At 33.6% G+C, this 26585-nt stretch overlaps 1 protein-coding gene across 2 annotated transcripts in view; it reads left to right on the top strand.

Annotated features, from left to right (window-relative positions):
* LOC118181432 (uncharacterized) overlaps positions 1 to 26585 on the top strand; it is an 84484-nt gene that overhangs the window by 39469 nt on the left and 18430 nt on the right. Inside the window, exon 1 of one of the 2 annotated variants that reach the window (XM_035350581.2) lies at positions 7722 to 7877. The exons of the other annotated variant lie outside the window; for it this stretch is intronic. The gene's annotated coding sequence lies outside the window, so the exon portion shown is untranslated. Of the gene's footprint in view, positions 1 to 7721; positions 7878 to 26585 lie in introns of those variants that run through there. 2 annotated transcript variants of the gene reach the window in all.

Below are 26585 nucleotides of genomic sequence, written 5' to 3'. Positions count from 1 at the left end.
CTGAGATGTTTATGAAAAGTCAGTTTTTTTTATTTAGAATGACTCCTAGATATTTGACTTCGTCAACCAAGTCAATTTCTTCATCAAACAGAGGAGGTCTTGGTGGTGGGAAATTTGTTTGCCCTTTACAAAAAATTATTGCTTTTGATTTTTCAGTATTAACTGTAATCCTCCAAAGAATGAGCCAATTTTCTAGATGATTGAGGTAATGTTGAAGAAGGAACTGGACAACAGCAACAGTAGAAGCTTGGGTCATAATTGCAGTATCATCAGCGAAAAGAGCAATGGTAATTTGTGGGTCCTTAAGAATATCGTAAATGTAAATGTTATATAAATATGGAGAAAGTACAGATCCTTGGAGCACTCCAGCGAAACGTTTTGGAAACGTTTGGAAGAAACAGAACTGCCAATTTTCACTGCAAAGATTCTGTCTTGGAGATAGGAAGCAATAAGTCTAATAGAATGATCGGGGAAGTTTAACTTCATAAGTTTGTATATAAGTCCCCGTTGCCATACCCTATCAAAAGCTTTCGCAATATCAGCGAAAATGGCTCCTGTAGGGAACTTACAATTGAAACCGTCAGTAATATAGTTGATGACGCGAAGCAGCTGGTGATTAGTACTGTGAAGATGACGGAAGCCAAACTGTTCTTCTGGAATGTAGGAGCTCTGCGGAATAATTTGATTGTCTATTTGAGTCCGTAGACAGGCAAACAAACAGACAAATTAGACAGATGTTCTTGTTTTGCATCCGCCAAGTCCTTCTGCTCGCAGGGCGAAAAATCAAGCTGAGTTGCGAAGGAAAGGTACGTCGACAGAGGGCAATTTTGCATTTCAGAGGAAAAAGAATTGCATATTTTTAAACGAAGTTGAAAGGCCGGATAACAAAGATGGGACAAAATAAATGAATAAATAAATAATAAAAGGCCTATATTAAATTCGTTATAGAGAAGGTTGTCTAAAAGAAGCCTTTCGTTCCGGGTATCAGTTAAGCACGAGATTAGCGAGGATCTTTGAATAAAATGATGAAAACAAAGGCAAAAGCAAAGCTTTGCATTTCTATATTGTTTTAGATGTTTGAAAACAAGCAAATATAAAATTATTGGGATAGGACTAAATAAGAAATTAGAAAAAATATGTATTAAGATTTTCTTACAGTATTAATCTCATTGCATTAACAATTATTCATAGGATACCAGAACGGATTGTTTTTCAAATTTTAAAGCTTCGTAAAATCATTGCGTAGCTTAAATCTAAGAAAAATGTTTGTATAGCACTATACTGGTATTAATTCTTTCAGTCAATAAATGTATTCAATGTCTTAAAGATAACAAAACAAGGTAGTTAATAAATTAATACATCGACTTCTTTATTTGAAACTTAAATTTGATCGAATACATTCATTAACATAAAAGTATTATAATGGAAATTTTATGCGAAAAATTAAGCATTATTTTGTTATATAACACTTGATTCTACCATCTATTTATAAGGCTACTTTTGTTTCGGAAGTAGAAGTATACGATGCGTTTTCAAACAGCGTAAGTCGTAAGCTATTGTAATATAATGTTATAACCAAAGAGAAAGAAGAAGTTTGTAATCGATTGAATGCACACAACCGATGATAGCTTTTGATAAAATTTATTTTACCAAAAGGAACACCTCACAGTTCTGGAACTTTCTACATGAATATTCGTGCATTCATGTAGAAACAATTCATGCAGACAATTTCAATCCATTAATTGTCGAAATTAAGAGTCATTTAAAAACTTTGAGTTCATATTTAAATATTAAGCTACATTGGGTTAAAGCCCATATAGGCTTTATTCGTAATGAGAGTGCCGACAGCCTGGCCAAGCAGGCGGTCTCAAATGTCAGTGCAATGGATATTGAAGTAAGAGGTTCGAAGAGAATTGCAATTCCAAGAATAAGAAAATTTTACGTTAACAAATGGAAAATACAGTGGTTCTCTTCACCTAAAAATAAAGGATTTATGGAACTAATTAAAATCACAAATAAAATGAAATGTATGAACAATATTGCTGTTAATCAGGTTTTAACTGGACATGGTAGGTTTCCGTTCTATTTCAACCAATTTAATCTGCAGGAAAATAAATTATGTAATAGTTGTCAGGTTGATGGTGATGCTAGGCATTTCGTGGTTGATTGTAGTTTAACAGCCCCTATTAGACAGATTTTTAATATTACTGATTTTAATGTAAATGTCATTAATTTTAAAGTTTTTAAATCATATTCTATTGCTCTAATGAAATTCATGAGTGAAAATAGGTCGCTAGTAGGAATCTTCTGTTAAAATTGAAATTTGTATTTATATGGGTTTTAGATATCTGTGTCGTTCTATGTTGTGAATTTGTGTTTATGGATTTTTTGTTTGTTTGTTTGTTTGTTAGTCTGTAATTGTGTGTTAGATGTGCTTATTTATTTTTGATTTAGTATTTTTGTTTGTTGTTTGGGGGTGGCTGGGTTACTGGCTGCCCTCGTTTGTGAAGATACGGGCCCCTTCTTTTGAGCTATGGAGACACTCGTGTCCAGGTGGTCTGAAGAAAGCCTCCAATTCTTACAATTCTTACATGAATACTCGTACAGCTAGTTTTTCACGGTATCACAGAGTAAAAGCCGTAGTTATTCTTCAAACTACTAAGATCGGTAAACACAATGCAATGCAAAGTGCATCTAAACAGCGAAGCTAACGCGGGGCTATCTCAATACTCGGAACTTACGCTAAGCTAAACAACATCTACTGAGAAGCTTATGCTTTCTCCGGTCTTATACATTTCCCCTCCCGGCCCCGAGAACTCTCTAGTACCTTCCACTTCTTGAAATTACTGGAAGATATATGAAGGCCAGATACGATTACAGTTACATATATAGATTAATTGCATTTATTCAATCATAATATCAATTACAGTTATTCATGAACCAGACCAAAATGTCGCCAAGTTTGGTGACTTTTGGTGATTTCTAGTAAAATTTGACGACGAAAATGAATCGCCGAATCCATCACCATCTTTGCGATATCTCGCCAATTTAGCGAGACAGCTATTTTTTAATTGTTAAATAGATCTGCCCCTGTATTCTTCTTTTTCCTGCCAAGTATCGTCTCTTCGAAGCTTTTCATTTACAATACACAGAAAATTACTACAATTTCACATATAATTTCACTAAAATTGTTCACCTATATACAAAATTCGTAACAATATAGAGAGAGTTTCCAAAAAAGCTTTCAAAGTTTCTTAAAACGATAAAAAATCTTTACATTTAATAGCATTTCTTTAGGAAAAGCTATTATTATTATCTCCTTAAAACTAGCTCTTCTTCAGATTAATGACGAAAAATAGCAGTTTTCCTAAGGTTGCTATTCTAGAGGCTTAATAAGGTTTAAATATCAAAACCGATCATGCTACCCTAATTATATAGAGGATAACTTAAGTAAGATTTAGGTCATAAATAAAACTAATAGTTTTTCCATCTAGAAAGCGTGAAGTAATCTTAAATTTATGAAAATTCGTGATAACCCATTTCTTAAGGGTATCACGAGGGTTGATGAATTAGATTTCGAAACATTCTGGCGACATTTCCTACAATGACAAAAACTGGCAATTATTATATGAATTCTCTCATTTGATCACTAATATACGATAGACAGACAATTACAAATGAACACTTAACTGGCTTATCTTGAGATAAATTGCTTGAGATTTCAGTGAAACTTAAGATTAATTGCGTGAGATTCCAGTGAATTGTTTTGGAGCTTCAATCAACTGCTTCAGGTTACCATTTAAAGAATTTTGGACAGAGATAAGGATTACTTCCAATCATTGCGAAACAACACAGAATTTTCAAATGCCTAGCAAAGTAATATAGCCAAGAAACACTTAATTTTTTCAAACGCAAAATCAATTTTTTACATTCTTAGACTTATATTTTAAGTCTTAATGGTGATAAATTCTGACACGAGCTCTTAAATGATGATATGATACTATTAATTCAACACCTTTATGCTTCTTGTTTGAGATTTAGCGCTGAGGTAATCCGGGTTTATGGATGTCGTTATTTTTAATTTTAAGTTACGGCCTTCCAATAAGGATGAAATAGATACAATGCGATTTAATGATATAGATGGTTAGTTCATGTTTGGAATAAAAATTATTTCTCAACTGTATTATTGTAAGTTGAAATATTTCTGCTTGAATAGAGTCATTAAGGTCAGATTTAAATTATGGTTACGTAAGTGGTAAGAAGTGCAAATATAGTAGGTAGTTTCTTATGATAATAGTTGGCTTTTGTTTGGAATAAAAATTATCTCTACAACATATTTTGAAGTTATAACGAAGCCAAGAGACATGATTTCAGTTTAGAGTATTATCATGCGAAATAAATATCGAAAATAAGTAATTAGCATTGCCGATGTTAATGTGCTTAGAATTTGAATAAAAGAAGTCTCTTTTAAGGTTTGGTTTGGTTTATTTAATTATGACAGAGCACTCGAGGGCTATTTGCTTAAGAGGAGGGATACATTTGTGGAGGACTTTCTAAGGAAGACTGGCTCGTATTCACGTTACACATGGGGAAAACCACGAAAAGGCCCATGCAGCCAGCCCGTTCGTCGGGATTTGAACCCCGAACTGAACTAAGTTTGAACTGAACTAATAACTGAACTAATAAGGTTTCTGAACAATATTCAGAAACCTTACCGCTCTGCCGCGGCTGGGCCAAATCTCTTTCATATGTACAATCTAAGATACAGTCAAAAGTCTTTAATCCGGACGTCCATAATCCGGAATGATCTATAACCAGGACCTTAGAGCTACAAACTTTCTGCGCATGCGTAAACGTGCGCATTTAATGTATAACGGACGGTATAAGCTAGGCTAAAATTATCTAATTATCTATTTCAGTTAATGTTGCAGTTTGCGTTGTTCCTTAATCTTCTAATTGGATCCCGCTTATTATTTTTTGCAAACTGTTAGAGCAATTTTATAAAAGTAAGCTTGAACTTTCGATTAAGTCAAAATGAGTTTCCGATTATGGAGCTGCCAAAGCATCTACAAAGCGAAAGCATGTTTCGATGTACCACTTCCGATAGTGAAGAAAGTGACAGAGAGGTCATTGAAAACGAAAAAATTTCGATTGACAAATTAGTCGGTATTCTCGGCACAACAATTAACGGGACTTGAACAGCGGAACTTTGTAACTGAACAAGAAATTGTGTCTGTTTATAGAATTAAAGAGAAAGTATTAGCACATAAAACGAAGCAACTTAAAACAACTTACATTGAAAGAAATGTTTAATAAAGTAAACAAATAGTAAGCTTTTTTTTGGGTAAATTTTGATACCCTTTAGATCACAATTGCTCTTTATTTCATAGATTACGGTTTCATATTTTTAATTTTATAATTTCTGCATGCCATCTTACCAGATTTAAACTGATGATCTATAATCCGGAAAAATCGATAATCCGGAATCGCCGAAGTTCCGACGAGTCCGGATTTAAGACTTTTGACTGTATATGATTTTTATTACGTTTATAAGTAAATGAAATACTTTTAATGTTAAGGGTTCAGGTACCATTAAATAATTTTTAAAAATTGAAAGTTTTTTATGCTTTCGTGTGAAAAGTACATTTATTTATAAGGTTTTATAACAAACCTCATGTAAAGATTTGCTCTAAAGATTTCAGCATAAAATTCTTCTGTATACAATCTGATAAAAATATATAACTACGCATGATTTTTGACATATTAGCATTTCTATCTGACAATGTAATGCGCTTACAAGGTTTGAAGGTAATTTCTATTTTAAGGCAAGATTTCATAAAAGTGGGATTTATCAGTTTGAGTGCATGATTTCTCCCAACTGGTTGATTGGAAATTCAATAAGTTTTAATGACTTGTGTTAACACTATATCTGTATAAAATGGCCACTTTTTGCGTTTCTGACATGATGATTTAATCGTACAAAAATTTTCTCTCCTCACAGAATTATGTATGCAGTTATGCCTAAATATATAATACTTATAAATTTTATTTAATAAATAACTTTTACCTTCGTTAATATTACGAAAATAATACGCATTTGCAGGATTTCAAGGGTATTATATCTTTATGTTTTATCAAAACTATACTTTTCCAGTTTGCGTCATTTATTTGTCTCAAAACTATTGGTCAGAATTTCAAGGAATTTTAAATGAAATTTATAAAGCCTGTATGGGAATGAAATGATATATTATTACTATGTTTTCGCTTTAAAAAACCTTAGAAATTACTTTTAATTTCATACTGATAATATAGTCGACTTGTCCTACTAAAATTAAAATATTCTAATTTTTAAAGAAATATTGCTTGATTATATTTAAAGTAGGGTATTTTAAATTATTATAATTTAAAAAAAACTGGCTAAAAATAGCGATTTATTTATTCCTAATGCTATTCGCAATGTGTATTGCAAATTTAAGTCGATGACGAAGAAGGTAATTGTATTTTATTTAAAATATTTTAACACCTGAAACGTAAGCTAAAGGTAGCAAATACAATATAAAGTTTATCGAAATATGCATAAAAACTTACTGATACAGTCCAATTAACTAAAAAAGATACTGAGGTTTAAAGTTTGTTAAAAGTCTTTGCATATTTTAATAGTTTAAAGGTACCTGACCTCTTAGGTTCTATGAATATGGAAAAGCCATCAAAGCTATCTGCCTAAGAGGCGGGATGCGTTTGTAGAGGACCTTCTGAAGCAAACTGCCTCATATACACGTTACACATGTCCACTCATGCAGCCACTGGTTTGAGAACAAACCAAGATTAAACATCCAACATTCATCGGTCTTAACCACTGAACTACTGATGGGTTTCTGCCCTCTTTACTTATTTTTTGACTGTTTATTTATCGATAAACTCTAGTTTGAATTAACCAATATCAATTAGGAAGCTGAACAGATGACAATGAGTGAGAAAATTAATTCGTCATGATGACACAAGTGAGCAAATAAAGGAAATATTTTAATATCTTATGCATAAAATTAAAATAATAATTTAATCATGGTCATGTTATGACTGTACCAAGTTTCTTAATAAATATATTTAATAGGTTGTATAAAAAAATTTGATATAAAGAAGCATAGAAAAGTTAAAATGTAATAATTTAGCCATGCTGATATCATGTTAAAATATCATGTTAAAAATTTAGAAAAAAAAAAAAAAAAAACACTTGAAAATCAATATGTTTGGATCTCGTCCATTTTTAAATTAAACTTAAGTTATTAAAACTTGACAATTTGTGTAAGGTAGTTAAGATCCTTCAGTTTTTGTTTGTAGAAATAACATTGTCTTTACTAATACTCTCACGTGTCCAATTAAACGCATGTAGGAATACAATGACAGAGTGTCTTGCCAACATCCTCAGCAAAATGGCTTTCTCCAAGTAGTACGTAAACAAAGCCAAAAGTTTCTATAAAAAGTTTCCTGGATCTAGTTATGGGAAGTCGGCGGGAACAGGAACACAGAGAAAGTTCGGTCGTGTAAAACAATACAGACGGACAAAAAGAAAAAAAAAATAAATAAATAACGCCAACTGCTTCCTGGAGCTTTGCCCGGCTTACATACGCCCTCTGGAATGTCTTTTTATATCAAATGAAGATCTAATGGGGTGATGAGCTTTGGCAGTGGACAAAAACTGAATCTATGTCTAGGACGAGGAAGAAGTTTTCATGCTCAATTTCAATGTCTCTTCTGAAACACTTTAGTAGCATAAAGAGCGAAATCCGTGACGCTTGTAGGTTAGGTTAGATAGAGTTGAGACAATTTTTTAAACATTTCAAACTGCTTCTTAACCTTCATTTACAAGTTTCCGTTCAGTAAGTTCCAGTTAAACGCTTTATCGTTTCATGCTTCTGCTTACTAATTTGACAATACCCAAATTTTATTAATTTTAAAGTGTTTGCATGTTTTCGCTCTCGCTCTTTTACAAATGATATGTGTTATGTTCCGTGTTTGCAATGAAAATTTGTTTTAAAATATGGCATAAATGATTATTTGGAATTAGCATTAATGAGTAAATTGTTTCATGGTTTTACTATGACTTTATTTCTCCCGCCTTCTTAGCATACCTTTGTGGTCAGCACGCTCGACGCGAATTCGAGAAAAATGTAATAGTCACATTCAAATAATTATAAGCCCAAATCTAAATTTACTGCTACGATACATCATTTGGTAGTTCGTTTTCCTAGTTCAATGGTTTTGGAGAACTACAGATGTTTACCTATTAGGTGAAGGACTGGTGTCCTCCTTATGTAGTCCAGTCTCTAGCAGTATTCTGTTGTAGCAGTATTGTGAAATTTGCTATAATATCACCGGTGTAATGATGGCTTTTAATAGTGTTACGAATTTTGGACACAAGTAAATAATTTTAGTGAAATTATATGTAAACTGTAGTATTTCTAGCATAATGCAACATGAAAGGTCTCAAGAAACAGAAGCTTCACCGGAAAAGTAAGGTTACAGGGGCAGGTCCATTTAATATAGCTAGCGATGGTTTTGGCGATTAATTTTGTCACCCATATTTGGCAAGAAATCGCCAAACTTGCGAGAATTTGACGACATTTTGGTCCCGGCGAGGGCACTGCTCATTTTTCGTCTCTTCTGCTTCGAAATAACCTAATGTTTCTACAAATTCTCTGGTAGCTTTGTTAAAAACACCCACTATTTTACATAAAAGAACTGAATTTATTGCAAAGTGTTAGTAAAATACCATTATTACTGTAATATTATCTATAAAAATGGGTGCCAGTAGCACGTATGTGTATGAAACCACTGGACACTAGCAGAATGTCTTTTATTTACAGCGCGGTGTAACGCTGATTTACTGACATGCATACTTCGGAATATTTTACGCATTTGCTGAATACTGTTACGTACGTACGGGTTCGTAATGGATTGAATGCACACGGAACCAATGATAGCTTGATAAAATTTATTTTTTCAATAAAAACACTTTATAATTCTGGAACTTTCCACAAAAGTACTCATGCAGTATGACAGAGCACAATCAATAATTACCACAAGAATGTTAAACACAAGACAATACAAGGAGCCTCAAAAGTGTAAGCTTAATATAGTGATCTCTCCGTACTCTGAGCTAAATTCTGAATTAAACTAAAATGTGATTGTGCGATACTGCACAATGTATTCTAGGGCTCTAGTCTAAGCGGTACCTTCCAAAGTAATTATAGAGTTCCTTACGGTGGCTGAGAAGAAAGAGTACATGAAATGTGTCCCTCGTAAGAAGTCTTGAATGGTGTAAATTAAAACTGATACGCTTGCCAGTCTTGCACAGATTTTCCCAGTATACTGGCAAATTTACACAGTGCCTTCGTTCTTGAAATTCCTGCAATGCATACACAGTTACAGTTACATAGGAATCGGACCAGTTACATTTACACAGGAATCGGACTAAAATGTTGTCAAATGTTCGCCAAGTTTGGCGATTTCTTGCCAAATATGGGTGACAAGAATTAATCGCCAAAATCATCGCTAGCTTAGAGCTAGTTATATTAACCTTTTCGCCGTCCTCTCGTGTACGCGAAAATCCCCCCCCCTCAGCGGCCGTCTGTTTTTCGTAGAGTGTAATGTTGTTTTCTCTGTACATCATAACTTCCATATATGACTTTCGTAGTGGATGAATGTCAATGAATATTAAGTAAAATTATAAGGAAGTAAAGCATAATGGGAAAATAATAATATCTCTGCTTATTTCTAACAGCAGGATAATTTGATAACATCTGATATAAGCGGTCCGCTCCTCCCATTTTATTGTTGTAATCTTTTACAATTATTGATTTTTTTACAGTTCTTTTCCGTGTTCCAACATCAAATCATCGAGTTATTATGGACTGTACTCATCAAACGTATATCTTTCTTGTCCTTCCAATTCACAACCCCATTTTTTCCTTTTTTCTGCTGAGTAGACGTTGAAGCCATCTCTCACTGTCCTGTATCTTATGTAAAATGGCGCGAATATTCATAAAACACGGGACAAATTCAATAATTAGAAATAGAATGCTTGATCAGTGCTGCCCTCTAGGAGGTATTAGAACAAACAAAAATAAAAACTCAAACAAGTAAACATTTAGAAAGCGTTTTAAACGTTCAAAATGTAGAAAAACGCTTGAGGCGCGTCACGGCCGCCCTACGGAAGCTTCACTTGAATGCGCTAGACGCGTTACGGACGACGAAAAGGTTAAATGGACTAGCCCCTGTAACCTTACTTTTCCGGTGAAGCTTCGGTTTCTTGAGGCCTTTCATGTTGCATTATGCTAGAAATACTACAGTTTACATATAATTTCATTACTTCTGCTCAAAATTCGTAACAATATTAAAAGCCATCATTACATTGGTGATATCATAGTAAATTTCACAATATTGGTAGGGACTGGAATACATACGGAGGATAGCAGTCCTTCATCTAATAGGTAAACATCTGTAGTTCTCCAAAACCATTGAACTAGGGAAACGAACAACCAAATGATGTATCGTAGCAGTAACTTTAGATTTGGGCTTATAATTATTTGAATTTGACTATTAAATTTTTTAGCCTATTAAAAAAATTCCACATATGAAAGATAGACCCTAATACAGGTGAAGGGAAAGCAACAAGCGAATTTCAATTTTCAGCTGAACTGCGTGTTACAAATTACAGTCTTTGATGTAAAATCAAGAAAAGAAAAGCCACTAATCTTTAAAGTTATATAGGCCTGCTAATCTCTAGTAAGTGCAAAAGGTGACTGCTAGGGTGAGGGAAGAAATATTCGACTAACAAAGGTTAATAGGGTCTCTAATAGGAGATAAAACACGCCCGCTAGTTGTCTCCGACGAACAGGTCTCTAGTCATAATCTCCCATTTCAAACTACATGAAGCAACTACGTGTATGGAATATTATGTTATATTTCACGTTACAAGGAATGACGTGAAATATAAGACAGCGAATTCTCACTTGAAAGAAGTTGATGGTTGAAAAAATATTTGGGTAATTTATGACGGAGGAAATCGTACAAAAATAGGCAGGATTTGATAGATCTTAACAGCCTTTATTTTTCTCAGTTACGGATGTAAGAAAAATGGGCTTTCGCATTTTACAAGTGATTTTTTACATCATATATTTTGCAGCAGAAAAGATCCTTAGCAGAAGTTTCTTACAGCTGATAGTGTACTTTTTCATATATTAAATACGACTTTTAAATAAACTGCTTTAGAATAAATTTTAAAGAAATAGACATCAAGTGATTAAGACAAGTGATCAGCTTGAAAATAATGCTGATCTCTTTTGTTATTAATATTGAACAAAAACATAGCCGGTAAAATATTGATAAATCGGATCCTACATGTAGTAATTCAGTGGAAATATTATTTTCAAAAAATTATTCAAGCTTTTTTAAAAATAATTTACTTGAATATCAGAAACACAATAATTTAAACCAGGAAATCTAAAATCTCATCAGCAGCATTCATTCTACATCTAAATAAATCGTATGAATGTTCTATTCCACATGCTGCCACTTTTCGTTTTCTAAATTAATGCACATCAATTAACTACTTTTCGTGATGCCATTTAGTGGTAGAAAAAAATAGCTATTCAAACCGGAGCAATTATTATTTTATGACTCTGACATGCTTGAATATATTATCTTTACATAAATAAAAGCTGATAATCGACGACGGTGGAAATTATAGCCGTTTGTTAAAAATATTTTTTTAGTCATAAGAAAAAGGATTTACTTACTTTTTTCAGTATTTTGAAGATCAGTTATGATAATCTTCAAATATGTAAAAGCTCGTTGTAGATATACTTAACAGATACTACAACCAAAACTTAATGAAGGGTATAAAAATCAAAGAATTTTTGCGTAAATATTAAGCAGCATGATTTTTTTAGCCTAAACAATTGCATAGCTTAAAAATAGATTTAAACCGTTTAATTCAATTAACTTGCAGGTACTTTTTACTTCCTTGTATGAAGTAAAAAGGAAGTATTGTAATCGCGAAAAGCTTCAGGCAGCATATTTCAACGAAAATACCCACTTTGACCGCTATTGAATGCAATTTAACGATGCTTTTGCGTGATATCTGTACGTAAGGACAGAATAAAAGACTCGTTTCCTCCAAAAAAATTATAAAACTACTTTGAAATTAATTCTGAAGAGAATTTTTCGTGGCGTCTGTACGAACGTATGTACGTACGTATCTCGCATAACTCAAAAACGAGTAGCCTCAGAACGTTGAAATTTTATATATAGGACTGCTATAACATGTAGATGTGCACCACGTATTTTGGTTGCAATTGGCCGCGCCAAACGTATATAAATATATTTATAAATATATCCACTCTGTTACCCGGCTCAGTGATCTCAGTTTCTTTACTGTTATATGTTTGTAAATTGTACATTTTTTGCTTTGAAAATGATTAAATTATGTTGTTCTTATCTTCCGGTTAAGGGTTTTATGCCTTTAGTAAATCTGTATGCAATATTTTTAGAATTATCAACAATTTTAAAGTTGTTTAAGTGCCGCTAAGCCTTTTTTTTTTAAGGCGGCCATTGCTTGTTTACATTTGAAACAGCTGAGTAGCGGATTTGTTGCCAATCTAGAGAAACTTAGCTTCGCAACGACAAAGATAACGCCTTCATTTATTATTTAAACCATGCTTAACCCTTTCTGGAATTTTTTCGAGGAAATAAGCGTTTAAGATTTACTTCGTAATTTTTAATACAGATATTTTGAGTTTTTATGTATTTTTGCCTTGTAGCGAAGTGAAAACTGAATTAATTGAATGAGAAATACTCAATCGTCTGAGAAAAACTGTTTCCTTTTTTTTTTTTTTTTTTTTTTTTTTGTTTGCTCAATTTCTTTTATACATAGTTCTAGCTTTATTATAATATTTGAATAGAACATGTGTCAACGATTAGATAATTCTTTAAATGATATAAATTTTGTGCATTCGGAGTTATAATATGATCGAAATATAATACTGTTAAGTAAACCTAGTGCCAGAGTGTCGCTATGGTAAACAAAGTGAATTTTAACGAATGCATTTATTCTATTGTGGTTTATGCGCTTTCGGCAAAGTAGGTTTAATTCAATCGAATAAGTTTAAATAAAATGCATATAATTTAATATTCCGTACAAGGAAGTCATGTGGTGTACACATCAGAATTTTTCTCTCCTTGAAACTATCTGTTTAGCTACTTACTGCTTTGCGACTGCGAGCTAAAATCAGAACACCTGGATTCAGAAGTTATAGACGAGAGCAGCATTAAAATAATAAAAATTGGTTAGATGAACAGGCTGTAATGTTTAGTATTTGAGCTTGCTGGAAGGTAGCGTTAAATAAAATGTTAAAAATTAAACAGCACTTAACATAGATTTTAAATGGACAAGAAGATTTCAATGCTCAAAGAAATGAAACTCAGAATTCCTTTTCTAAGAAATTGGTTAAATTAATAGAAAAAAATTAATTCCTACAAAAATGTTATATATATGCAAGAGCATAAGTTTGATCATAAAACAGCTGCTATAGTCAGCACTAAAGCGCTTTAGATAAATAAAAAATCTGATGTGTACACCACATAACTTCCTTGTACGGAATATTAAATGATACGCATTTTTTCTTGCATTTTATTTAAACTTATTGGATTGAATTATTCTAACTTGATGAACAGATCCCTCGAGGCAAGTTGAAAAGGACGTCAAAAATTCAGAATTTTGGAATTAAATATCCTGGAAAATTTGGAATTAAATATTAAATAATAATATTTAAATATAAAATTTTTGTAGTAGGGAAGCCAAACTTCTTACAATTTTATTTATTCATAACGAGTATAAAATTTTCCCAAATGCAAGTATATAACCGGGAGACCGGATTTAGAAGTTAGATTTCGTTATTTGTTCAACGGTAATTTTTTTTTAATTTTTACATTACCCAAACATGACTATTTGCGTCATTTAAAACCACTCTGTTACTGAAAGTACATAACTACGACCAACCATTGCAAAAATAAAGTCTAGGTATAAGGTAAGGTGAGTATATATTCTTGGGTGCGTACGAATTCATAATGAATTGAATGCACAAGTCGATAAAAAGTTTAAAAAATGTATTCTTATATTATTAAATAAAACAAAACACTGAAATTTCCTCAGAAATATTCGTAGAATATCGCAATATCTCACAGTAGTTAAATTTTAAGGGGTGTTGGAACCCCAAAATCTTCAAAAAATTGTCATTTCGGATTTTTGAATTTGCAAGTTCTCTACACTTTTATCTTTCTAAAAATACCATTCTTTAATCTCTATGAAAATTAGAACTGTAAAAAAATCTAGTTTTAATTTGTCATCTACTGCTTTGATCAATGAGGATTTTTACATAAAAACGCGTTTTTCTCCAAACGTGATTTTTTTATACTCGATGTACCTTTTCTCAGGAACTATTGCTCACAGGTATCTAACCTTTTTATGGCTTATTTATTAGGTTTCCTAATATTTACTCAAATGAGCTTTTTGTAATAAACTTCGAAAAAAAATTTTTTTAATTTTTTAGTGTGAGAAAAGTGCTAAATTTTACTATGCCTAACAAAATATTCTGTAATTTACTCTAAAATTCAAAATGTTTCAAAAGCTCATTTCAGTATAATCAGATATAGGTATACTTTAATTACAGAAAAAAATTTCAAGCTTGTATCTACAGCAGATTTTGAGAAAAGGTACATCGAAAATGGCGAATTTAACATTGTCGGTATAGGGGTTTCTGATACCCCTTAAACTATTAAAACTTTAAATAGACCATAATTCAAAGCAGAGAAAGCTAATCCTATTTCATCGCGAATTAGCTACAATCAACAACAAGAACTAAGTAAACAACTGAACTGAGATGTTTCCTTCCGGCTTTTTAAAGTTTTTTAATCATGCACGAGAACATTCTGGCAAATTCCATTTTCTCGATTTTTCTGGATTGCAAAAGAGTACAATTACGAGATATCTATTTATTAAATGTTAAATGCACGTGCTCCTGTATTTTTAATTTTTCTCTTGTGCTGCATTACACGGGGACATAAAACAATTTTAGTTTCAATTCTACTGAAAATAGCTAAATAAATACAAAAACCATAACAATATGTATACTCTTGGTACAGCTAATTGTGATAAAATATACAGGTGCATAGCTGGATGTTTTAGTAGTCCCACATACAAAATTTCATCATTCTATTTCTAATCCTTTCTGAAATGCGAGAGATGCGTACTTACTTACGTTCAGACGTCAAAAAAATTCCCTTTTAAATCCATTCTGTTTTGAAAAAAAGAGTCTGTCCACGCGTATAGAAGTCAGGCAATAAAATCGTCGAAATCGATTGAGAAGAACATTCAAAATGGATATTTCCGTGGAAATATGCTGCAGGAAATTTTTCGCAATCACAATATCTCCTTAATTTTGTACAAAAATTTAAAATTTCAAAGCCAATTTATTAAAAGTCTGTGTCACTGTTTTTAGTCCCTCTACTTAGTTTTATCAATAATGGATTAGTATCTGATACAATAAATACTTTTAGTTAGAAAATATAAAAATTATGGTTACTTTAATTTATAGAAAATATTTGTACGGATTAAGCACATTTAACATGATTATTATAGCACAGGCAGGGAAAATAGCTTTGTACAAAGAGTCTCAGATGTAAGAGTGAAAAAAACATAGAAATTAATTGCCAATTTTGAGACTGCATAGGTCACTGCAAAAGGTCTTCAAAAAAACACATCGCCTTTATTTTGTGGGGTTATTGAAATTTTTAATTTACGCCAACGAGGTTAATTGTCCTACAACAGCTGAAGAAAGATCTGCCACATTTTTCTTTACATTCGGTGGTGGTGTATTTAATTATGGCAAAGCACACTAGGGCTATCAGCCTAAGGGGAAGGATGCCTTCGTGGAGGATTTTCTAAGGGAAGCTGTCTCGTATACACGTTACACATGGGGAAAACCACGAAAACACCCATGCAGCCAGCCTGTTCGCGGTATTCGAACCTCGGACCGAACTACCAGTGTTCAGCGACTTTACCGCTCGGCCGCTGGTGGGCCTTAACATTCGGATTTCACATCATTATTTCTTACAGGTGTTGTAGACTACCATATTTAATCGCAGAGTGCTGTTGGAATGGCATCAGTCAACCAATTCCCTCAAAATCCCTTATGGTGCTGGAATTTTGTGATATCCTGTAGCTTTAATGTTATGTGTTTTAGGGAAAGAGTGTAAGATAAGAAAAAAGAATCGTTTTTCTACAGCTTTCCTGTGTCTTAAAAATGTATACGAGCCAGTTTCCCTTAGAAAGTCCTCCACGAAGGCATCCCTCCTCTTTAGGCAGATAGCCCTCTGGGCTTTGCCATACTCACACACACACACACACACACACACCTGTGTCTTAAACGGTTCCGTGGAGGTAACATATACCACTAATACAATTTTTTCAGTTATCTGTCCCATTTCCTGAAAATTACATACGGAAAGATATCTCTTCAGAAATTCTAACCTCACTAAGCTAAATACTATATCCTACTCCTATATCAGACACGAGTATATACTGTGAAATTTGGATAAAAAAGTTATCTTAACAAATTGATATATATATTTTGTGCATTATTACGATTATATATTAGTAACAATTATTCGCTTAATTTTGATAAAATTTGAGCGAGGCTTTATAAACGTTAATGTATTATTAATTTCAATGGTTATATAAATTAATGATAGGAAAATTAAATATAATTATAATATATCAATAATATATAAGTTCTTCAGAGTTGTAATTATAAAAACGAAAGAGAAAAAACAAAGTGATTATTCCAATATTAAGAGATTTCATTTCAATAAATATTTATCGTTAGTTAAAACATCTGAGATAGGGCTATAAGAAAATAAAAATTATTCTTTTCTATAGTTTTTAAATAGTAATCAGAATATTATCAAAAAAATATTAAACTGAAAAATGGAAAAGGTTTCGTTTTGAGCTGTTCAATTCCTACGTTTGTAATCTAAATTGTTTGACTGGTTCAATTGATTATGGCTAGGCACTGGAAGGCAAACGTCCCTTAGGAGACAGATGCCTTCGTGGTGGACTTTCGAAGGGAAACTACCTCGTATGCACATTACACATGAGGGAAACTGCGAAAACGCCCATGTAGCCAGCCCTATCGTCAGGATTCGAACCCTGGATCGAACTATCAATGCTTAGCGACTTTACCGCTCGACTGATGTGGGCATTAGTTGTTTGACTGAAGTATCACTAAATAAATGAGGTGTCTAATTTTATATGCATAATTTTATATAAAATAAGACGCTTTTTATACGCTTCCTTATAACCTCGTAACAACCGGTAGAGTATTTTGGCACCATTCATTATATCTTATTCGGTATTACATTTGCCACAGAACAGATATCAATTGCCTAAGGTGATAATTATCTGTAATTAACAGCCATGTCTTGGCTTTTCACTGTTAACTATGTTATAAGATGCTCAAGATGTCAGTTCTTTTTTAAGGAAATACTTACTTGACAATTCTAATTTAAGGAAATTATTAATTGCCTTGAATTCAGGTAAATTAAATAAAGCGAAAACTTTCAAGCAAAATTACAAAATTCATATAAAGTATTTCATTTACTTGAAGTAAAATACTGTTATTATACTTTTAAAGAAAAGAATGTTCAGTCTGATGTTTAAGCAAGCATTCAAAGTCTGGCTTATATTTCCAAAAAATAATTCAGCAGCAATATCGGATACCTATTCATTTTAAATACGTTACGACTTATAAATGTATAAACGTAAAGAAGTTTTATTTTTCTTAGGATATTACCTAATTCAAGTCTAGGCAAACTATGACCCGTGGGTCACCGAGTGACCCATTCCATAGCTTCAAGTGACGCACTTGAGTTCTGAAAATAAAGTGTAATATATAAAAATAAATTACAAAACTATGAAACAAACATATCAAGAATACATAAAAAAATAAACAGAAAATAAATAAAAAGAATGCTATTTTTGTTTGATGACAAAGTTACAGAAACACGAAAAAAAGTTAAAAAAAAGATTATTTTTTAAGAATAACACGCATTGTTATTCTTAAAAAATAAAATCCGGAACATAATTTCAAGAAGAAATCGATAAGTTTGGCAACGCCGATCTGTAATCCATAATTAAAAAAAAAATGGCTTTGCCAGTTTGTCTGCATTCTATTCAACTTATAAACACGATCAAATATTTTCAAATATGAAATTTATTTTAAGTAAGAATAGTAGCAGTTAACTACCAAAAATTCAGGTGCTTGTATTCGTCAAGACGAGTAACTATAAGACCAGACCAGACTAAATTGACGTCCCAAATTCAGCAACAGGAAAGCCATTGATATCGAAAAGAAAAATAAAGTTCATTCAAATATGTTTGTTTTAATAGTACTTAGAATTAGAATTGTAATTTTTACGTTTAAAGTTCAAAGCGTGTTATAATTATTTTCGCAATAAAATTTATCTTATTAGTCACCAAAAAAGACTTTTTAAAAATGAAAATACCACTAGCACGAAACATCTTGTTAATATATACAGTGGATGGACAAAAATATGGAAACACCTTGTGAAGTGCATGTTTGAAAAGAAAGATTGATTTTAATGAAATATGTAGGTGGCGCTGGAGTTTTTGACTACTGACGCCACCTATACAACTTCGTAAATGTGCTAAACAGTTCAGTTGTTGTCGGAGTACTGTTATGTGAGGTTGTCATTGCATTATGTCAGAGTTAACAGACTTCGAACGTGGGCAAATTGTTGGAGCACGTATGGTAGGTGCTTCCGTAAGCAATGTAGCCGGGGTGTTTAGTGTTTCAAGAGGTACTGTATCAAAGATTTATTCCGCATATTTGAAAAGTGGAAAAACATCATCTGCTAAATCACAGCGCGGACGAAAGAGTGTCCCGAGTGATCGTGACAGACGATCATTAAGGGCAATTGTGACGAAAAATAAGAAGACCACAACTGCAAAAGTTACTGCTGAAATGAATGTTGTGTTACCGAACCCTGTGAGTACCAAAACGATTAGAAGGGAGCTTCATAAACAGGGAATTGCTGGCCGTGCTGCAATTGAGAAGCCACTCATCAGTGATGCTAATGCCCGTAACAGGAAAAGGTGGTGTTTAAGTCACAAAGCCTGGACTATAGAGCAGTGGAAGCGAGTAATATGGTCTGACGAGTCTTCTTTCACATTGTTTCCCACTTCTGGCCGAGTTTACGTCTGGAGAACGCCATCTCAAGCCTATAATACAGACTGCTTGTTGCCAAGAGTGAAACATGGCTGGGGTTCTGTTATGGTTTGGGCAGCCATATCGTGGTTCTCTGCTAGCCCCATGATAACTGTGTCAGGGCACATGACTGCCAAGACTTATGTGAATATTTTGGCCGATCAAGTTCATCTCCTGATACAAACTTTGTTCCCCGATGGTGATGGTGTCTTCCAAGACGACAAAGCCCCTGTTCACACAGCTCACATTGTCCAGGACTGGTTTTCTGAGCACAAGGATGAGTTGTCCCATCTCCCCTGGCCTCCACAGTCACCAGACCTGAATATTATCGAACCTTTGTGGTCTACATTGGAACGGAAAGTTCGTTCTCGTTATCCACCGCCAACATCGTTATCTGAACTTGCCACCGTTTTGCAGGAAGAATGGTATAATATTCCCTTGGCAAACATACAGGAACTGTATTTATCCATTCCGAGAAGACTGCAAGCTGTTTTTAATGCCAACGGGTTTCCTACACCATATTAAGCAAAGAAACGTGTTTTTTTTAATGTGTTTCCATATTTTTGTCCAACCCCTGTATATTTTGGTGTATTTTCACCAGCAGCTAAAGAAGGTTTCCGACGCCTGATCCTAATTTGTCCGTATATGCTAAGTTATGAACTAAGTGAAGCTTTTTTTTTCGCTTTGGAGGGTTATTTAATTTAACTCATGTGAGTAAGTGTGTAACTCATGTGAGTAAGTGTAACTCATGTAATAAGTGTAGAATAGCAAGAAACAATTTTTAATTCCTCTTGCTGTCATTCAAACCATGAATCTTTAATCTGCCATCTAAATATTCTAACGCTTAATGCTTATACAACGACACACTCAAGAATGCGATAATTCTTTATGTTCTCCCACTTGGAGAACGACTGAGGAGAGACACGAGATTCAGTCGACCAAATTTAGGAAGTAACGAATTATCGTCCTACCATATTTCAGCTGGGCGTCACTGTAAAGATTCTGTGACTGTAAAGAGACTTAACAATGCTTTTTCCGGAATTCGAGCCATGGATTTTACGGTCACCAGCTGCTACCACTTACATAACGATAACGCGAACGAGGGCATGCGGTAATTCTCTAAATATGAAATTTAATAACTCCTATTTGCGCTGCATTGTTAATCAAGTAAGTTAACTACCAAACCCTTCATTGATCTTCAAACCGTTCGTAACAACAATTATTGTTAATTCCCAAGCCGGAAGCTGTTAACATAGTCGGCAGATAGTAAAAAACTGCCGAGTCATAAAAATATTTTAGTAAAACGCTCTATCTGCAATTTAATTTTTTAACTGCTTAAAAATATCTACATGCGGTTGTTTTTAATACATTTTTGTAGCTTTAAATTCATTATTTATTAGTCATCATTTAAAAGAAAAACTTTTCTCTTTAGCCAATGGTTTAAATTCTAAAAAGGTATGTCTCATCAAAATCAATACAGTAGCTAGAATGAAAAATATAATCGTCTCATGCACCATAAATCTGCTTCTATGCATTTTTAGTTTATTATTTTTATCACATTTTCAGTTAGCATATTTTTTATGTATTTATATAATAATTGCTAAGAAATTAAAATAACTCATTTATCTTTTTTCGGTTTTTTCCCAAAACCAGTAGTGAAATATTTCATAACACTTATGTATTAAAAACCCATGAGAATCAAAATCCGATGGAAAAAAATGAAAGTAAATGTTCAGAGATAAAAACGAATTTCATAAATCGCAGCTAAATTTTAAATTGTATTATTTTCTTGTAGCCGAGTGGGTAAGACCTCTGAACACTGTTAATTCGACTCTGTTTTCAGTTTCAGAAAACGAACTAGCTGTATAGGCTTTTTCGTGTTTTCTTCCATGCGTAAAATAAATACTGTTACGTTTTTCTTTTCTGACACCAGTTGTTGTGTTATTTTCTTTCTTCACGTTCGTACGGGGTTTGTAGATTTGGAGTGAATAACGACGACATTTGATGAAATATCAAAACACACTTTATTATTTACCAGTATTTATCAGGACAGCTCCAAAACACTTTTACAGTCGTCGAAGATCTGCTATAAACACGCTGGAACAATCAGCGACACGGCCTTCACACTGTCAGGGAATAACGGTGGAGACAGCATAACTGCAAAGCACCAAACTACAGCTCTCGACTCTGCTCGGCCGTTCTCGGAACTCCACGTACTCTCGAGACTCTGCACGTTACAACTCGCAATGCACTCGAAGACACACAGAGCACAGCTCCCGACTCTTCGATTCAGTTGTTCCCGGAGCTTAACACACTCTCTCGACGATGCACTAATCGCGATACACTAAGAGACTCTTCGATGCACTCGACGGCCTACTCGGCGCTAGACTTCGAGACCCTCGCTCAGTGAGTGACTATCAGCTCGCAAAAGAGGCACACAGTAACTCGCCCTCTCGACGAGGCACTCTCTTCCTGACTGCGGACCATAGATCCGAAAGCTATATAATGGACCAGCGGACCATTATATAGCTTTCGGGGCTAAACCGGTAAGAATTTCTTTCCAGAAGGTTCTCCAAACGTCCATGGCATAGCGCCAATTTTGTCGCCAAATGGGCGATTTTTCGCCAAATGTTCCAACCCTAAACTTGCTTTGCGGGGAAGCTACCTTACCGCGCCTTCACATTTCGTAACAATACGAACCACATTGCCTAAGAATTTCCTTCATTAATCTCCACCCTTGAACAAATACCATATCTCGTGTGTCTAAGAGTGATTGGTTAAATAAGCAAACCAAGGTTTCTGTTTCGAACTAGCCAAATTTTCGAAAACTAATCTTTTTTAGTAGATGTATTTTCTCCCTCCCTTCAGTACGCCTTCGTGGTGTAACAGTAGCACACTCGGTGTGTACTCGAGAGGTCCAGGTTCGAGTCCCGACGACAGCAATGCACATTCTTCACGTTCCCTGACGTTGAGAAACTTAATGACTCTACAGTGGCGCTCGAATTAAAAAAATAAGTGGTGGACAATCACCACTAGATTTGGCAATTGAGTTTCTTAATCTCCAGTCGCCCTTTAAAAGGGGGAGTATGTAAGATATTTTCTTCTTTCTTCCAACATGTCCTCGTGGTGTAACAGTAGCATAATTGGCGCATATTCGAGGGGTCCAGGTTCTAATCCCTGAGACGCCATTGCAGATTTTTCATGTATCCTGCTTCCAAATAACGTAACGACTGTACAACTCTAAATGTTATTTCCAGCAAATTCTCCCAATTACAAAGCTCAAAACGAACGTTCTGAAGGTAAATTTCGTAGCACAGAAGTGGAATGATCAAAATTACTTGTAAATATTTTATAAAAGTCCTTCGAGGTTTTTTAATTAATAGATAATTGATCAGAAGTCTTTACTACTGAAAGTGATCATGTATATTTAATTTGGTACATGAACATTGAAAAGTATCTCTGTGTTATAGTTTTTAATTTAATTCTTGTTTATGTAAAAGATATTACTTTATTTTTAATTAGCCTAGTTAATTTTATTATTAATCGTCTGAAATTTTGGAATAGTTTTTACTCATATGAAGAAGGTCTCAAAAACTGAGTAAAGAGAATAAATAGAAAACAAATTCCCATATAAAAAGAAGTCGAGTTCGAAAAAGAAATCTTGCTTTAAAAAACCCTTTCCTTCATACCCGAAATAACTCCCGAGAAAAAGAAAGCTTCACGATCTTTCTTTAACAGAAAATTTAAATACTGTAAAATCATGTTATGAATGCATTTTCCTGAAACATCTTCGACTTACTGACAGACATCTTTTCTGACGTCATATCGGCGGCTGAAGAACGACGTTGACAACTTTAATCATCGAATGATAAGCGACTTTAACGCAAGGGTTGATGGGGTGCCGAAGAAACTCTTCGAGGTTTTCAGCTAAATATAGTCATATTAGAGGTATTCAACCTCCCCATCTCCATCGTTATTTATTTAGGTCTGGAAACTAAGCCGCAGACATGATTCACCCCGTCCTCGTCCTACATCTTTTGGCCCGGAATGGAGGGTTTGCTGAAGGCAGCTGCTCGGAGGTGTCTTGATTAATCAGATCCGAGGGCGATTCCCTTACATTTCCTGCACTTGTCGATAGCTGCTAATGGCTTATCGGGGGGCTGAAAACTGTCATTCACAGCTGCAGACCAAGGATATATGCCAAGCACGTTATGAATGCAACATAAAAATTTATTTATTTGCTTACTTACTGAAAGTTTGATGTGACCTTCAACCCAATTAATTAATAATAGAACTTACGTTACTATTCGGTTTTGAGAGCTGTAAAAAATCGCCAAACTATTGTTGATGCCAGTGGTGCCAAAAATAATTGCGGCAACCCTAACGCAAGAATAGAAGTATAACAGTAAATAATTATCTAAGATTGATGTTTTAATTTAGATGAAAGGTTAATTTCATATAATACTTTTTGTTATTATAATTTATATAAAAAAGGCTAAACATGACTGAATGGAAGCATAAGAGTCAATAACTATTTCAGATCATTACTATAACCTATGTAAAAATTGCTAAACATAACTGAATGGATGCCTGCATCGCTATTTCGCTACCGAGTTATCGCTAAAGCATAATTTCATCTCGTTGATTTTTCAAACATAATTTTCTATAATGAATGATGCCTTTTCTTTGAAAGAATTCTCGGTAAAGTGCAGAATCGCCCAATTATTTGTTTGCCGCTTTTTACAAAGGTAAAAGCAATTTGATTTTTGTCAATTTTCTTTTACTTTTTAAGTGAAAATAGGTCGATGTGTACATAGATAAAATCAAAGGTGTGCGCAGTGGTATTTTTATGCAATTCTGGGATTTTTTTTTAAGTGAAAATAGGTCGATGTGTACGTGGACACCGAGTATGTGCAATTCTTAAAAACGCGTCAAGCCATGGGTGATTTTGCACTTTACCCAAAATTCTATTGCAGACTTTTCGTCATGGGCAATTCCCAAATTGTTAAATCCATAGGATATCAAAAATGGGTTTAAAAATCAAACTAGTATTTCAATGTCGTCTTGAGAAATATAGAACTATATAAAAGATAGATGAACTGAGAAAAGACTGAAAAAATATTCGAAAAGCGTATGGCAACACTTAACACTGCATCGGAAATTTTAAAGATATGCGCAATATACTCCTTTTAAAATTCTTGTAATTTTGTTGTTGAATTATATTTGGCATAAGAGCGAAGAAAACGATGCTTAATATTAAAGCTAGCAGGAGTGAATGCAACAGCAGACTGGTAGACTGTGAGCTCAACGAGAGCTAACAAATCCGTTTGGGCGATCGTTAAAATCTGAACTCTTTCAGACACTTTTTTAATTATTTTCGTTTTTACCATTTTTCAAGGAATATGTACAGAAAAATGTATTAATTTAAAAAAAAAAAAAAAAAAAAAAAAAAAAAAAACGTACATATTCTAATGAGGAGGAAAGTAGACGGATATGAAAAAGAATAATAATTTGTCACGTTTTTTTCATTTATATATAAATTCATGACAATATTTTTAAACATAAAATTTATATATAACGTTAATAGCTTTCACCTTGTATACAGTTTTTATCTTTTCATTTAGTATAAAGTAATTACGTTATTGTTTGCAATGAGCAAAAATTAAGTAAAAAATTACTGTTCTCAAGGAAGACACAAAATGTTTAAGATAGCTAAAATTACTACAGAAATGAAATATTTTCCTTCTGCTCTAGTTTGAGCTACTTTTACAGTTACAGTTGCAAGTTTATTCCATTAAACCGATGCTTTAGCGTCGATTTCATTTACACGCATTGAAGCTATTTCGCATTAAAAAGCAAAAGTAATATCAAGTGTTATACTTTAAAAATTCTTCTTAGGAAGCTCTTTCCGATGCAGAAGGGTAAAACGTTGTCCTGCGCCTTCTTTTTTTGAAAACAAACTAGGCATTAGGTGTGAAATATTGTACAAACAAATGTATTTTATACCATCTTGTACCATTTTATACCATATCTTGTGATTAATTAAATTGTTATTATGTATATCAAACTAATGAAATACTTTCAGATTGCTCTGTTTCCTCTATCTGTAGGGCCCACCAGCGGCCGAGCGGTAACGGCGCTGACCACTGGTAGTTCGGTCCGAGGCTCGAATCCCGCGAACGGGCTGGCTGCATAGGTGTTTTCGTGGCTTTCCCCATGTGTAACGTGTATACGAGTCAGTTTCCCTTAAAACGTCCTCCACGAAGGCATCCCTCCCTGAAGGCAGATAGCCCTCGAGTGCTTTGCCGTAATCTAATAAACCAAACCAAACCTCTACCTGTAGAGTGGAAGAAATAAAAAAAAAAAGTCTTGACTTTCTTTTTAACTTCAGTTGTTGTGACAGCATGATTCTTTTAAAGTTCTTTCTTGATAATGAGTTATTCTTGAACACTTATATGCAGGCATTTTATTTAAAGAAATAAATGCAAACTCATCGTGCAAAACGATATGACATGATGCTATAATCAGCATGATACTTAGAACTGTAACATAGCGCATTTTAAATTTTTAGTAAGGTTGAAATTTATATATTTTGTTAGATCTTTTCAATGAAAAATCTGTTTGTGAATTAAACTCATATTTCCCAGTTGAGCATTGTTTTCTAGCCTCGGGCGCATTTCTGCCTGAAGGATCCTTATAAAAAAATGAGAAAATGAAAAAAAAGTATGTTTTAAAATTAATAACTCTTTAAATCAGAAGATCTTATTTTATAAATATATATTTTGTTAATTTATATTTCAAGTTTTCAGCAAAAGCTCACCAGCGACCGAGTGGTAATAGCCACTGAACTCTGGTAGCTTGGTCCAAGGTTCAAATCTCGCCAACGGGCTGACCGCATGGGCGTTTTCGTGGTTTTCCCCATGTGTAACGCGTATGCGAGCTAGTTTACTTTAGAAAGTCCTCCACGAAGGCATCCCTTCCTTCCGTGTAGTGCCTAAGGGCGAAGCACATAAATAAACAAAAATAAGTATTCATTAAGGGGACTCATACACCTTAAAACCCATAAGATCTTCGAATATGTGACTGTTGCAAGAATTGGGATAACTTATTTATTTTAAAAGCAATTACTTCCAACTTTTTACAGCTGACTACATAATATAGCTGCTTTCTGAAATAATAATCAGAAAGGTTGTGTTGCCACAAATATTTTTATAATTTAATCCGCTTTGTGACAAAATATTT

The sequence above is a fragment of the Stegodyphus dumicola genome, chromosome 6 (assembly GCF_044657685.1).
Source record: "Stegodyphus dumicola isolate Sdum_Otavi_A_Nest chromosome 6, ASM4465768v1".
NCBI lineage: Eukaryota > Metazoa > Arthropoda > Arachnida > Araneae > Eresidae > Stegodyphus > Stegodyphus dumicola.
The sequence above is the reverse complement of the archived record's forward strand: the minus strand, read 5'-3'. Positions and strand labels throughout refer to the sequence as shown.